Source organism: Cebidichthys violaceus, unplaced genomic scaffold (genome assembly GCF_023349555.1).
Source record: "Cebidichthys violaceus isolate CVI_PGR_0920_01 unplaced genomic scaffold, fCebVio1.0.p SCAF_19, whole genome shotgun sequence".
NCBI classification, from domain to species: domain Eukaryota; kingdom Metazoa; phylum Chordata; class Actinopteri; order Perciformes; family Stichaeidae; genus Cebidichthys; species Cebidichthys violaceus.
Window position 1 is genome coordinate 10,293,378 of NW_027176361.1, and position 13,740 is coordinate 10,307,117.

The 13,740-nt window shown below is 44.4% G+C and overlaps 1 protein-coding gene across 3 annotated transcripts in view; it reads left to right on the forward strand.

Annotated features, from left to right (window-relative positions):
• The window catches only part of nrxn2b (neurexin 2b), a 645,600-nt gene that overhangs the window by 39,720 nt on the left and 592,140 nt on the right, over positions 1-13,740 (forward strand). For 2 of the 3 annotated variants that reach the window (XM_068713607.1, XM_068713608.1), the window contains exon 1: positions 1,831-2,027. The exons of the other annotated variant lie outside the window; for it this stretch is intronic. The gene's annotated coding sequence lies outside the window, so the exon portion shown is untranslated. Of the gene's footprint in view, positions 1-1,830; positions 2,028-13,740 lie in introns of those variants that run through there. 3 annotated transcript variants of the gene reach the window in all.

Here is a 13,740-nt window from a genome sequence, read left to right on the forward strand (position 1 = left end):
TGTAGACTTCAAGCCATCTACTTTATGCTCCTACAAAAGACCACGCCAATCTGACCAAAGAAAGTATATCCTGTAAATGAGCAGAGGAAGATGCTGAAAGGAAGACTTTCACTGTAACAATTTGTTGACAGGATGAGAAACCGTGTTGCCCTCCCACTGAGGCGAGACAGAGCAACAGACCACAGTGAGGCCATGGACAGCTGATGAGGGACTGTGTCAGTCCAGTGTCTGACGTGATGAGGAGACGTAATGAAGAGAAAGTGAGAGCAGGAGAGAATTGCAGCCTCAGCTTCAAATGGTCTCCCTGACTCAAATGACCCCCTTCTCTATCCAGATCAAATGGTCCCACCTGTGCAGGGGACACCTTGTTTTTTGTTTTTTTTGCCCGGAGCAATGGCAATGCAGTCTTAAGGGTAACAGGGAATGGTTCAGCAGAAAGGGAATGGCTAGTCAAAGCTGATTCCACTTGTTGTCTACAAAAATCTGCGACTGATTATAGATCAGAATGCATTTAATTAACTTGAAGAATAAAACGGGTACTGCTCTTTAGACTGATGAAATACTGTGAATCCAGTTGGCACACAAAAATGAAACTACTGTATAACGCTGCAGATATTCACATTTTCTGACAAAATCATTCCAGTTCTACTTGAATGAACAGCTGTGCCCCTCGACATTACCATACCTTCGGATGAATACTCGACTGGCTGGTGTTTTCTATTCATTTGAAAACCATTATCACAGCAAAAGTAGAAAGTACGTGATGTGTTGGATCTAAATTTCACAAAGTATGGTATATACTCACCATTACCTTTATCTTGAGTACCGCAGAGACACTTCAATCGCTTGAGAATAGCAGCATGTGAATATTAATATTTTTATTAATTCAGGGACTTGCAAACTGGTAAAAACACCTTATTCTCTCTATTGTTTAATCGCCTATTTAGTCATCTTTCATCTGTATGAGTGGAATGTATGTCTACATCCAAGTAAGTAAACTGATGAGGATTATGCAACCTATGCAAGAAACTTTCTTTTATGTTGTTTTTTCCCTTCATGATGATGTACTGTTTTGTTTACATAACTGCCTGTAGAAGTGTCTGAGGGCTTTGGCAGTCATTAGCAAATAACAGCAGCAGTGTACCTGATAGTTATATCCTAAGCACATACGTTTGTGACTCATTAGTGGAGGCTCCATTTGCCTCAGCTAGCCCATGATAGGCTGCCAGCTTATTGCCTATATTATTATTGGAGGCAGCTGTGGCCATCCTTCAGGACCAGCAGCATATTGTTGGGTGGATGTTGATTTTATTGGGCTATAATATAGATTTTTCCTTTTGATTTATATTGCTCATTATTTTTCTTGAAATCCCTCACTGGTTTATCTTCATATCACACACTTTCATCTTCTCTGTCCACTCTGTTTTTGCATTTCTACAGTCTTCACTGCCTGTCAGGTGCGACCACTTACACGGGGGAAGTGGAATATTTTGAACGGTATAATCCAGCACCACCCTCTCGTCTCCCTCGCCCAGGGTGAAGTAGCCTTCTCCAGCCGGAGCGGGGCGTGTCTCCGTGGGCTGCCTCCTCAGTGCGGTGCCGCTGCCGCTGCTGCTGATGCCTCTGTTGTCTTCCAGTGGATGCAGGTGGAGATGCGTCAAAGCACCCAGAAACACCCAGAAGCGTCCACTAGAAGTCTGGCGACGGAACCACCACAATAAAAGGCCCCTGCGATATATACCAATGAAGGAGTTTTAATTTGAAAAGACGGGTCTGAAGGCGCGTGCTCCGCCTTGTGGCTGGCTTGACGGCGGGGATGCAGGTGGAGCGAGTCGGCCAGGACCGTTCACATCTGTCTTGAAGGAGAGAGGGGGGAAAGAAAACCTGCGTTCTGGTCTGCTCAACGCTCCGGATAAAAAAAAAGGAGAAGCACGGAGGCGCGAACTGCATCCGAGCTACAGCCAGGGATTTTTACAAACCCCCTCAAGTCTGGAGAATATTATCGGAGGGATTGCCGCAAAACACAAGTAAGGACTTTTCTCTTGTTTGCTGTGACTATATGCTTCTGTGGGGTTTTCTCTGGCTGCGAGGAATTGTCATTATTTGCCGTTATGCCCTCTAAATGATCACAGTTGATAAAAAAATACATTTAAATAAAATAAAACACTCACATTGTCCAATTATTGGCTGTGTTCTGCAAAGAGGGAGCCAAGGGCAGCGAACGATGCGTAATGGGTCAATATTTGGAGGAAATTTGGGAGGCGAGTGGATTCGGGGTCTGCTGTTTGTTTTCTGCGGCTCTGGGAGCAGACACGTTGAATCCGGTGTGTGTGTGTGTGTGTGTGTGTGTGTGTGTGTGTGTGTGTGTGTGTGTGTGTCTGTGTGTCTGTGTGTGTGTGTGTGTGTGTGTGTGTGTGTGTGGGGGGGGGGGTAATGAACGTATATGTTTTGAAGCCACGCGTGACAGCGGTGTCGGGAGTGTGGGAGTTCGGCACACACACAAAAAAAATGACAGTGCTCGATGAAAGTCAGTTTTTGTGCTTCCATGAGCTGTGGATGTGTTTACGCAGACGACTTGTGAGAGGTTATTATTTCAGCGTCCGACGCTCGAGGTAGCGATTTATTTAAACAGCTCCGGTTTAGATAAAAAAAATATATAGCCTAAATTATAGCAAGTGAGACTGTGTATTCTGTTGATGATACATGTGGCCTAATTTTTACACACGCGCAGTCTGCTCACTTGCACACTCACTTCTCCTTCACTCCAAATACCTGAAATGAAAAATTGCTGGAATTTTACCCACTCGAGATATGATTCATGAATTTCCCATCATCCAGCTGTTTTTTTTTTCAATGTATCTATCTATCATCATTTGCAATGGAATGCTAAAATAAAGTCTTTGTGACGCGGGAATTAGGCCACCGGAGGCTATACTTTCTTTACTGAACAGCTGCATAGTAATTGGCCGCTGAAGGGCAGAATGGCTGTGATCTGACCCTCTGTGGTGTTAATGCTGTGTCAGTAAGTGTTTTCTCTAAGTAAACGTGATCAGCCCGATGTGTTAGTAATGCGCGCAGTATGTGAATATTTGGGGCTCTATATTGCGCCGACCGTACTGCGACTGTATGCGACTCCTGCGCCACCGTGTCGCCAAACGCCCACTGGGGTGCGTAACGGTGTCTCTACACAAAATCCCCGAACCAGAAGATACACAACGAGTCATACGAACATGTAGATCGCTGATCATGAGGATCAAGTCGAGTTGTGGGGTTAGTTGTAGCTAGAATGATCAAGCCGAGCTGAGGATGTCTGCGGCGCAGAGACAGAGAGGGAAGCAAAGCAGACACCACATACGGAGTCCCTGGAAACGCCTTTGGGGAATCTGACCCGCTCTGCCTTTTTTATGCTAAAGCTTTGTGAATGTCTTTCACAATACGTGTGAGACCACTTGCATGTCATTTTTAGAACATTTGTATATTTATCACTTTTCTGAAACCACTCCTGTGTAGGGGAAAATGTCAGTAATACAATTTGTATTTAATTGTAAAGACTTTGCTGGTTTTCACATAGTGCTCACTGTAGTGAAGTTTGATGAAGACAGACGTGTCCCAGCTCTGCTTGACTGACCTGAGGTCATTGCTTGAAGAGCTTCTTGAGGGAAATACAATACAGTAAGAGTAAGGATGATTGGCTGAGCCACACACAGGAAGTGGAGGTGCTTGTTGAGGCTGCTGTCTGTGCCAGGTCTCATAATGCCAGGATTAAAGGTCCCTGTTGATGGACTTTACTGACAGTTGACCTCTGGGTCAAAACAATAATAATCTGCCTTTTTTTCCAGTGGGCAGCTGTCAACCAAAGAACGACAGCACCGATATTGCTTTTGCTGAGCACAATTTATCATCCAGTTGTTAATTCCCAAACGGCAAAAATAAAAAACTCAGAAAAATGACTCCGCCATCGATCCAGTCTAACGAGTTTAGACAATGGCTTTGGAAATACCTAAATGGCTTCTCCCCTTCATGATAATACACTAAGCAGACACCGCTGGCAGAAAATGGGCCCATACATGATTCTGCTTTTGTTCTCAGAGCTTTCAGTGCACTTCATGAAGGGTGCTTAACATTGCCATTGTGGGTTGAGATGACTTATAATAATTGCAAATTCCCCTGCAATTTGAATAATTTCTCCAGACCTTTTCACCGTTTGTTATGCGGTGAGTGCAAAAAGTGGATTTGAGGTCCTGTGCTTCTCTTTGTTTTCGCTCAGCCCCCTGACACCAGGCTCCCGACAACTTTCCTGAATACAAATCTCCAGCTTTTCAACTCAAATGCCACCATTCTGGGTCAACACACAATCAGCGTGCCATTTGAGCACTGCGGAAAAGCAACACCTTTTGAAATGCGTAATGAAACTTATTGTAAAGTGTCTACTGTGGGCGTTTCTGTGCGAGGAATAGACCCGGTTTGTTGGAGTTCATCTCAGAGAATGGACTTGATGAAGGAGCTGGATCTCATGTGACTTAGATATTCAGTCTCATGCTGGGTATATTTAGGCCAAGCGCAGCCCTCGAAGCAGCTGTCAGATTGGAGGCATCAGTTTAAAACTCTATCCTTTCGCAGGTCAGTGTTTTGAGCAGCTGTCATTTCTCCCTGACAGAGAGCAGAGGCACTGTCTTCTATCTCACCTCTATCAAAACAAGGGGCCCCTCCCCTCCCCGTCACACCCCTCCAGTTTTACCACCACAGAGACTCACAGAGCGAAATTGGAAGAGAAGAGAATCAAAATGGGTAATCTTCCTGTAATCCCTCGCATGGCGGCAAAGAGAGCAATCTTCCTCATTAACTCACTCTTCTGCCGCTCGCCGTCTGGCTCTCATCCATCTTCCCGTCCATCCGTCCACCATCCGCCCGCAGAGTGGGAGAGAGGAGAGGTTAAAGGAGCTTAGGGGAGCTATAAAGAAGACAGACACTTTCACTCGCATAAAAAAAAAATAAGGGGAGGAAATGCGATTGGAAAATGAAAGATTTCCTCCCACTTCGCCTCACGCCCTCCATTTTAGCTGTGGGTCCATGATGAGGGAAGACGTGCCCCGCCAGCTCCGTCTCCCGCCCTTCTGTCGCCTCTCTCCTGTGATTAAGCAGTAGCGGAGTAGACGTGGCCTACGATGGAGAGATGGATTGAAAGACCTCTCATTGTCTGAGTGATTGCGTGGATGGATTTGTGTGAGAAAGAGAAGGGGTGGTAGACGGAGAGAAACAGGAGGAAAGAGAGGATCCAGCATGGCCAATCGATCCGTTTCCAGTTACCCCCTTTCCTCCTGTGTGGCCGCGGCGGGAGGAGATCCATGTCTAAATTGGTGCTAAAATTAGTCAGTCTAGCAGGACATGTATTATTGAGATTGATAAAGTTAGTACATCTCTTCCGCGTGCTGTCGGCTGCAGAGGAAAAGGCTCAGAATTGATGCGTGATGGCACCAGTTGAGTTCAAAGCTCTGTGCGGCTTTTAACAACTTGCCTTTGGTCTTCCTAATTGGGAAAGAGTTGAGAGACTTGGGTGTTGGGAATCCTGGATTCGTGCCACATACTCTACTGTATTCCACAAAGATTGGGTCATGAATTCATTCAGCAGAACTCGCAAGTTAGTCTGAATCTGGGGTGAGTTTTTATTTTTTCTTCTTCTCTCAAATAGTTGAAAGTAATGTTATCCCAGCTCCCCTTTTTACATATCTGGGTATGCCCAAGAAGCAGGCCAATGAATTCATGTTCTTTGTATAGCCTCCAGTGGGATGATTTGAAATGTTTGCATTAACATATTTCACGCCTTTTAAGAGGCTCAGCTGGAGTTTCTTAAAGAGAATAGGGGAGTATCAATAATGGAGTAATAGAACAGGCATTTCAAGCCACTTTGTCATGTCAGTATTTGTCTCTTTTTGGCCTCCCCTCAAATGTCATCTCCCTCAGGTGTCCCCCGACCTTGACCTATAGAGAGAATTCTTGGCCGGAGAGTTTCTCAGGACTTCTGTTTGAGGTGTGAGACGTGTCTCTTTAGCACCCGCCAGTGAGCTGTTTAACCTAAATTACTCCAACGCAGAGGCAGCTGCTGTTTCTCAGGTTTAAAAATATCTACCTCCCCACTTGGAAGGGCAAGTTCCGGACAAAACGATCCGATGTAACCTCCCTGTTGATGATGATGCATCATGCTCAACCTGCAACCTGAAGGCAGCCCTTCCTCTCGGCGTCAGTGCTAAACACTGGTGGCTTTTTGTGCTGCAGAGCCTGTGTGACCGAATTGTTCTGAGCCCCGCTTGGCTTTACGTCATCATAAACACCAAGGCTGTCTCCATCTTTGTCTGAACGGCACCCATCTATTCCAGGCTATGCTAACATGTGGTTAGCTGTGAAAGGATCCTATTTCAAAGTGGAGCAGGTTGCATAACAGGGATATGGGACACACAAAAAAACCAGCATAAGAGTTTTATGCTCATAATTGAAGAGTGGGTGTTAGTAACTAATCCTTATGCTGTGGGATATCAGTCATCCACACTATTTCTAGTTTTGCATAATCATGCAATTTGCTTGCATAACACTTACATATCTAACTTCACAATAGCATTGGCGTCCAACGACAAGTGCTGGACATTACCATCAGTCACTTACTCGCTATTTGGATGGAGCCTTATGGAAGAAAAATGCACCCTAATCCACTAGAAGCCTTTTTCCTTTAGGAAATGATTAAGAAATGTGTCCTGTGGTCAACAAAGCATGTTATGAGATTGTTTCTCCACCTGAACACAGCCAATTTTCAAGATGCAGACAATCCAGGGAAAGTTCAGAGTCATGAATGTAATGTGCTTTTGTTCCCTACACTGATTTGTATATGAGTTACGCATGAACAGTAGCTACGTCCATGGACATACAGCCGGGCGAGCTTCCTCTGGTAATTGTATTGTCTCTGTTTATGTGGGTTTTTTTCCCCTTCTCCCATCATCTTGGCTGACTCTCAGCAGAGCACCTTGAAAAACTGTAAATATTGCTCTCTGTGAAGTACTCTTAAGAGAATTGTTGTGCTCCACCACAGTTTATTCCTCCCCTAGAAATCCATAAGGCTTCTGTCCATCCTGTCATGCAGAACTATATTTTCAGAGAACCACCCCTGCAGCCCAATCAATACAAGTTGTCCAAACTTGAGCCACACATGCTAAAAACTCCCAAGCGCACAACTCCCATTCTAAAAATGTAGCCTTTTCCAATACCGGAATGCACCTGTTCCTTGCGCTCTATTCACCGGCTGAAATTAGGTCTGGATTGTCCCCACCTTCGGGAAGAATGGGCTGAGCGACGGAGGGGCACTCGGGGGCTGATGGGGGTCATGATACAGAGATACCGTCTACTGCTTCGACCGCGGCCACACTCAGCCATCACAGCACTTTCTCCACCAACGCAACGGAGAGGGACGGCTATTCTGCGAGCCACAATGGCCACTTCACTGCAGAGAGGGAAGGGCTTTGCCGGTGCACAATGGGTCCTTTTAGAGAGGTGCTGCTGCCGCTGCAGAGGCCTGCATTGGGTTTGTGCAGCCAGCGTACCGTCATCAAGCTTCTCTTGTCACCGATACGATGGCGCTCTGTTTGCAGACAGCCACAGGGCAAGAGTGTGGCAATAGCCGCCATTTATCCCATGGAACTCTCACGTCGAGCGCTCTCAACAGCCAAGGACATAGGTTGAGCAGGAAGGGTCAAACAATTACCCGGCACCATTCTCTCAGTTGTAATGAGGCAGGAATAGAGAAGCACAATTGAGCGATGACTGCTGACACCATTTTGTTATTCAAAAGAGAAACAGTGAAATGAAATGGGCACTCAAATTCAATCACATTTAGCTTTATTGTATTTTTTATAGTTGTTATGTATCTTGCTTTCATGCACTAACTGTATTTCCTCCACATTTTCTCTGCTTTTTTGTAGTGGAGCAAATTGAATGTTTGATAGCTTAGGTGCTAATTTCTGTTTGCACCATATGGCCCGCTCCAAACATTAGTTTTAATAGCTTCCCCTTTTGTTGATGCCGATATTTTTGATTGTCATTTTCCTGTTTGTCAGGGGCAAATGAGGCCCGTGTCACATTTGTGCCCATGTGCCACTTTGGCTGCCGCTTTCACACTTCGAAGGGGAGAAGTAGAGACGTGAAGGCTGAATGTGTCTAAATGATGGTAAGAGGAAGAGAGAGAGAGAGGGAGAGAGAGAGAGAGAGAGAGAGAGAAAGAGAGAGAGCAGAGTCACGGACCATCCGTCCCTCCCTCCATCTCAGTCCAGCCATTTCAATCCAACCATCCATCCAGATAGCTTTAGTGAGTCTTGCTGACTAACTGCTCTGATGCAGTGCAGGCTTTTCTTTCGTCTTTTGGATCTCGTCCTTCTCCTTACTCTTTGCTGTTCAGTGCACTGCTCTTATGCTTTTTTTACTACTTATTCAAAACCCAATGCAAATTCCCATTCCCATTCCCCTCTGGTAAGATTTCAGGCTTTATAATGAATTCATATATTTCAAAGCAATGTTTTTTTGCCTAGTTTGATTAACTCTATAACAGATAACACACACTAGTGACACAGAACATAGGGGTTAGGATGAGCACTAATTGTCATTATCATGGCTCATATAAAAACACGTGATGTCACGTTACTGGATGGACTGGGTGTTTGACAGGTGAATCATTGTCAGGTGCAAAAACACAACAGTATCTCGCTGTTATACAACCTAAAACATTATTATAGCAAACACTATTTCAATTAACCAGTGTTTTAGAACACTTCTGGCTCACGTTCAAAGGTCTGAAGATGTCCAACGCTGCAGCCTCTCAAATCATGGCCCAGAAATTTAATAAGCCCCGATCTGATTGTTTTGGGACCAGAGCCACTCTTCCCATCAATGGTGCTAATTGTGGGGGTTTAGCACTTACCAGGTTTCCAAGTCTCTCTCACTCTCTTGTCTGAGCAGTCCAGGATTCATCAGTGTGTTCCCTCTCTTCCAAGCTGGTGTGACACACCATTTGGCCTGGGTGTTTTGGGGACTGGCATGTATGGTGACTTGCGCCTCCCATTCCGCAGCGAGTCCCTGGAATAACTCTGCGATTTGACATGGCCCCTGGTGCATAGCAAGCTGTGGAGTGTGGGCGGCAGGAAGTGTGTGTTGTGGGTCACAGATGGTATTAGCAGCAGAGAGATGCCTGTGCCTGTTTTTACAGAGTGGATCCCTGGGAATGTATCAGGGATTTCCACCACTGCTGTCGGTCTTTCACCCTTTTTTTTCGGTTGGCTGAAATGGAGGACACAGTACACGCTTTCTTGACATTTTCCTGAGCTACGTTTGCATGAAGTTGGAGACATCACAACCTGAATTCTAAGAACAGGGCACAATAAAACTTCACTGGCAATTTTTACCTGAGACATTTTTATTTCGAGGTATGAACCTGCCCTCCATTCTCACAGTTTAAGGGCAACATGACCAATGGGTGTATAAAAAGATCAGATTTAATTCAGCGATTAAATATTACACCAGAAATACAGTTTAGTAATAATTCCCACCAGAAGAAAGATCAATATCATCACAGTGAATAGCTTCCAGGCTGACAGAGGATCAACAGTGAAAACAAGAGGAGAAAAGAGAGAGAGAGAGAAAAGACAAACACAGGCAGCTCATAGGAACCCAGCAGGCCTCTTAGGTTTTCCGAAGCACAAGTGTTGAAAAGTCAGCCTCACCAAAAACCTATCAAACTTCTTCAGAGCGTTATCGATTGAAAGCCCTCTCTCTCTTGCCAAGCCGTTTCCTCCAAGGATCTGCGAGGCGGGCACTCTGCTCCGGTTACCCACTACTCACTGGCTAACCCTGCTCTGCCATCAGCCATGAATCTATAAGACTTAGTCACACCTGTGTGGCCCGGAGCCCGTCAATGAGGAGAGAGAGAGAGAGAGAGAGAGAGAGAGAGAGAGAGAGAGAGAGAGAGAGAGAGAGGGAATGTGTTGTGTTTCCTCCTTTAACATTAACTTCCTGGTTTGTCCTTGTTGTCTCCTCAGGGAGGGAATCAGGTCCCTGCATTCTCACAGAGCCGTGGTTTTCACAATTCCCAGGTGCTTTCATAGATTTGCAAAATGATCACATTGGCACAAATCATCCATCATTAACGGCATTATTGTTTTGCTGATGATGTCTGAATCTACTGAATATAGGGATGTGAGACTGGAGATTCCTATTGAGATTCTTTTAAGGGTGTGACGACATTCAAATCAACTTACATGGTTTGTTTCAATAACATAAATTCATACTGAACTTGTATATAGCATATTTAGCCCCATACATCCATGCTACATCTCACGATCCCAGCGTGTCTAACACATTTAATCATGGAAACAAACACCTAGAACTGTTTGAGCCCAACAGAAATCAGTGAAATACGGCGCGTGTAGAGAAGATGATAATGTGACTAATATAACTGCCTGTGAACAACAGTTTCAAATAGCTGTTATAAATCACAGATGTAAAAGAAAGAAGCGTTTTGTTGTCATTTATTAAGGACAACATTGCATAACAGCTGCCATGTTTTTTTTTACAGTTTGAATTTGGAAGTCCAATTGGAGCCCAGTGGGTTGTGTCTTCATCCAGTCGGTGGTGGAACGCATTTTCATTGATATCTGAGTGAAAGAGAGAACAGTGTCTCAGAATACTTTGAAATGAAATGTCTAGCTCAGGCTCAACCTTTTCAATGACAAATGTAATACCTCTAGAATATTCAGCCCACTTTTCTTAACGTCATTCATTTATTTATCTTTTTCCAGATCTCCTTTATCCACTACTTACAGTTAAATGCTGAGTGTCAGCTCTGAGAATGTCGGCGACCTTCCTTGATGTCATTAGTCACTTGTGGCACAACCCACAGTGCATTGCCACCTCCAGCTTCTCCAGTGGAGAGCCGGAGAGCTGAACCAGAAACAATGGGTGCAAGATGCACTGTGGGAGAGGCCGTGAGGACTCCATGACCATCAAGGAAGGACATGCTTTGCGCACAAGGCCCATCGGCACACTTCAGCACCACATACTTCACTCACAGCTCCCAGCGCTGCCACTGTATCGGGAGCCGCTGTCAATTCAGCGCCGTGGACGGTCCTCTCCTCACACGATAGAATTAGATTAGGAGTAGAACGGACGTTGAACTGTTTTCCGGCGTCGTTTGAGTAGTTAAAAAAAAGAAATTAGCAATTGATGTTAGTTGTTATGGGGAAAAAAGTCATCAGCGGGGCCGTAAAGTGCCGGCGTAGCACATGCTCCATAGAAGGCTATGTTCAGGAGTTCTGTGGAAAAAGTCAATACTTTGAATATTTTTAGATAATTTGCTCTCCCTAGCTGTAAAATGTTGCGTCGAACAAATAGCAGGTAGATGTTAAGAGAGCGAAGGTATCAATAATGAATGCAATTTGGACTATTAATTGTGTTACAAAACTCCCAACATCGATTGGCCCAGTGTAAACTGTTGCACTCATATTTCATCATTGCAGCTCTGGAGAACATGAAACCAACTTTTTAAATAGGATTCTTTTTACAGAGTCAATACACAGTACAGTATTAATGGAAAGCAAAGTATGTCTACTGTGCTCTAATAATGCTGCGCTGCAACAGTAAGCCTCTTTATTTATGCATTTAAACTGTCCGCTCTTCACTTCCACTAGCCCACTTTCGCCTTGGCAATAGAAGCAATGTTTTCTTTGCACTGTTATAATGTTCTGTATTGCTCAGACTGAATTACTGTGACATTTCTTATTCAAGAGCACTATTGATGTCAATTATATATTTTCGTTCCATGGATACGTTTATATTCTAGGCTTTATAACGTCTCAGAAATGCTGTATTAACAAGGCCAGCAAGTATTTGTCGTCTATTTATTTTTAAAGTTATTTTATTGTTTCCTACCATTCTTTCCTCTAAGGTGTGTATATTTTTTGTGTTAAATAAAAAAAAAAAATTATATATATATATATATATATATATATATATATATATATATATATATATATATATATATCAAATCTGTAGGCAGCTATACCTTTTAAAAAAAAATTTCTATCTGTGGACAGGGTTATTCAGTCAGCAGGGAACCTCAATTGCATATCAAAGGAATAAGTAAACAGTCTGACAGTGGCTTGCTCTGTGCACGCAAACATAGCCAAGGCCCAAAGGAGAGCCATGCTGTTGATTCATTGCCTTAGACAGTTACTCTCCTCAGCCCATTCTGCCTCCACTCTCCCATCTCCTCTCCAGCCAATGGTTTCTGAGGGAGTGGGAGGGTTTCAGCACCTTGGATAGCTCCCGATCCTGGACCGCTGCTCACTCTCCCTCTGCCATATTTTCCCCCCCACTGAAGCTGAGGAGCTGTTCTTTCAGCACCTAGTTGCACACACTTTCCAGCTCACTTTCTGTGTGTGTGTGTGTGTGTGTGTGTGTGTGTGTGTGTGTGTGTGTGTGTGTGTGTGTACCATAGACGTGGCATGCGTACTCTGAGTTTGTTTTTGCTAGAGCTCCCTAGACAGCCCCCTACAGAAGGACTGCTGCTCTGGCTTTTTTATGATGGATTAGAGGTGCGTATGTGTGTGTCTCAGCATGTGTGTGTGTGTGTGTGTGTGTGTGTGTGTGTTAAGGGGGACACATATTTGAACTATGCACCAATCTTTTTCTCCCTCTCTGCCTCTACCTTTCAGTCTCTCTCTCCCTCTAATTTTGAGTCTGGTTAAGCCCAGTCTACCTTCCTGACAGTACAATAGTTTTACACACTGCTGTTGCACAAATTAACGGCAGGTCTCAGGAAGTAAACAGCCATGAAACGACCCAGTCAGGCACATATCTAAATACAATGCACACGTTGGTTGTTTATTTGTGCGTGTGAGTGTGGGCTGGTGGTGGCTTAAGCTGCCGTTTTTATGAATTATTGACTTGTGTGAAGCCAGTGGGAAGGGCTTGCAGTGGGATAGCACTACTGTGATTATGACTGATTTCCAGCCCTCAGCCTTTCTAGTGATGACTGTGCAGGACTCTCTCTCCCCTCCTCTTCCCACCACCCCTCTCTTTCTCTCCCTTTCCCCACTATTGCTTTGCATCCAGCATATCTTTTTTTTTTTCTCTCTAAATCAAGCCAGACTTGATACTGGCATAATAAAGGCTTAGGGCGAGAACTGCTGACTGGTGCTCTTTGATGTTTGGGCTGCTGGTTTTGCGTCAGGTCATGGTGTAAATGTAGTGATGAGGTCATGGAGTGTCAAGCCCAAGCCTCTTAGTGCACTTAAGGTAGCTGCAGAATATCTATGTAAGCTCTTTTGAAGTGCATAGACTTTAACTGATGGCATGTGCAACTTTGGAAGTTTTTCAGTGAAGGAAATACCGTAGTGCTTTACGGAGTATTGTAAGATGACGATAGTGCTCAGTTTGCGTTTACAGTACGGCACCATGGTGTGTGTCTTGTCTGTACGAGTGCAAAAATGTATTGAAGAGATTACACCATATTAGAAAATATTGTTTTAGGTATTCAGCATGTAGGGTTAAATCCGTTGTGCACAAAACATTGCAGCAATGGCTTGTTTCAGAACGATCACACCCTTCTGACTGCCTACAAGTCCTTTTTCGAGAAAGTTCAACATGCATATGAATGCATATAAGTTTATGGGTGTACATTTTGTGCATGCGTCTGCCCGGTTGATGTCC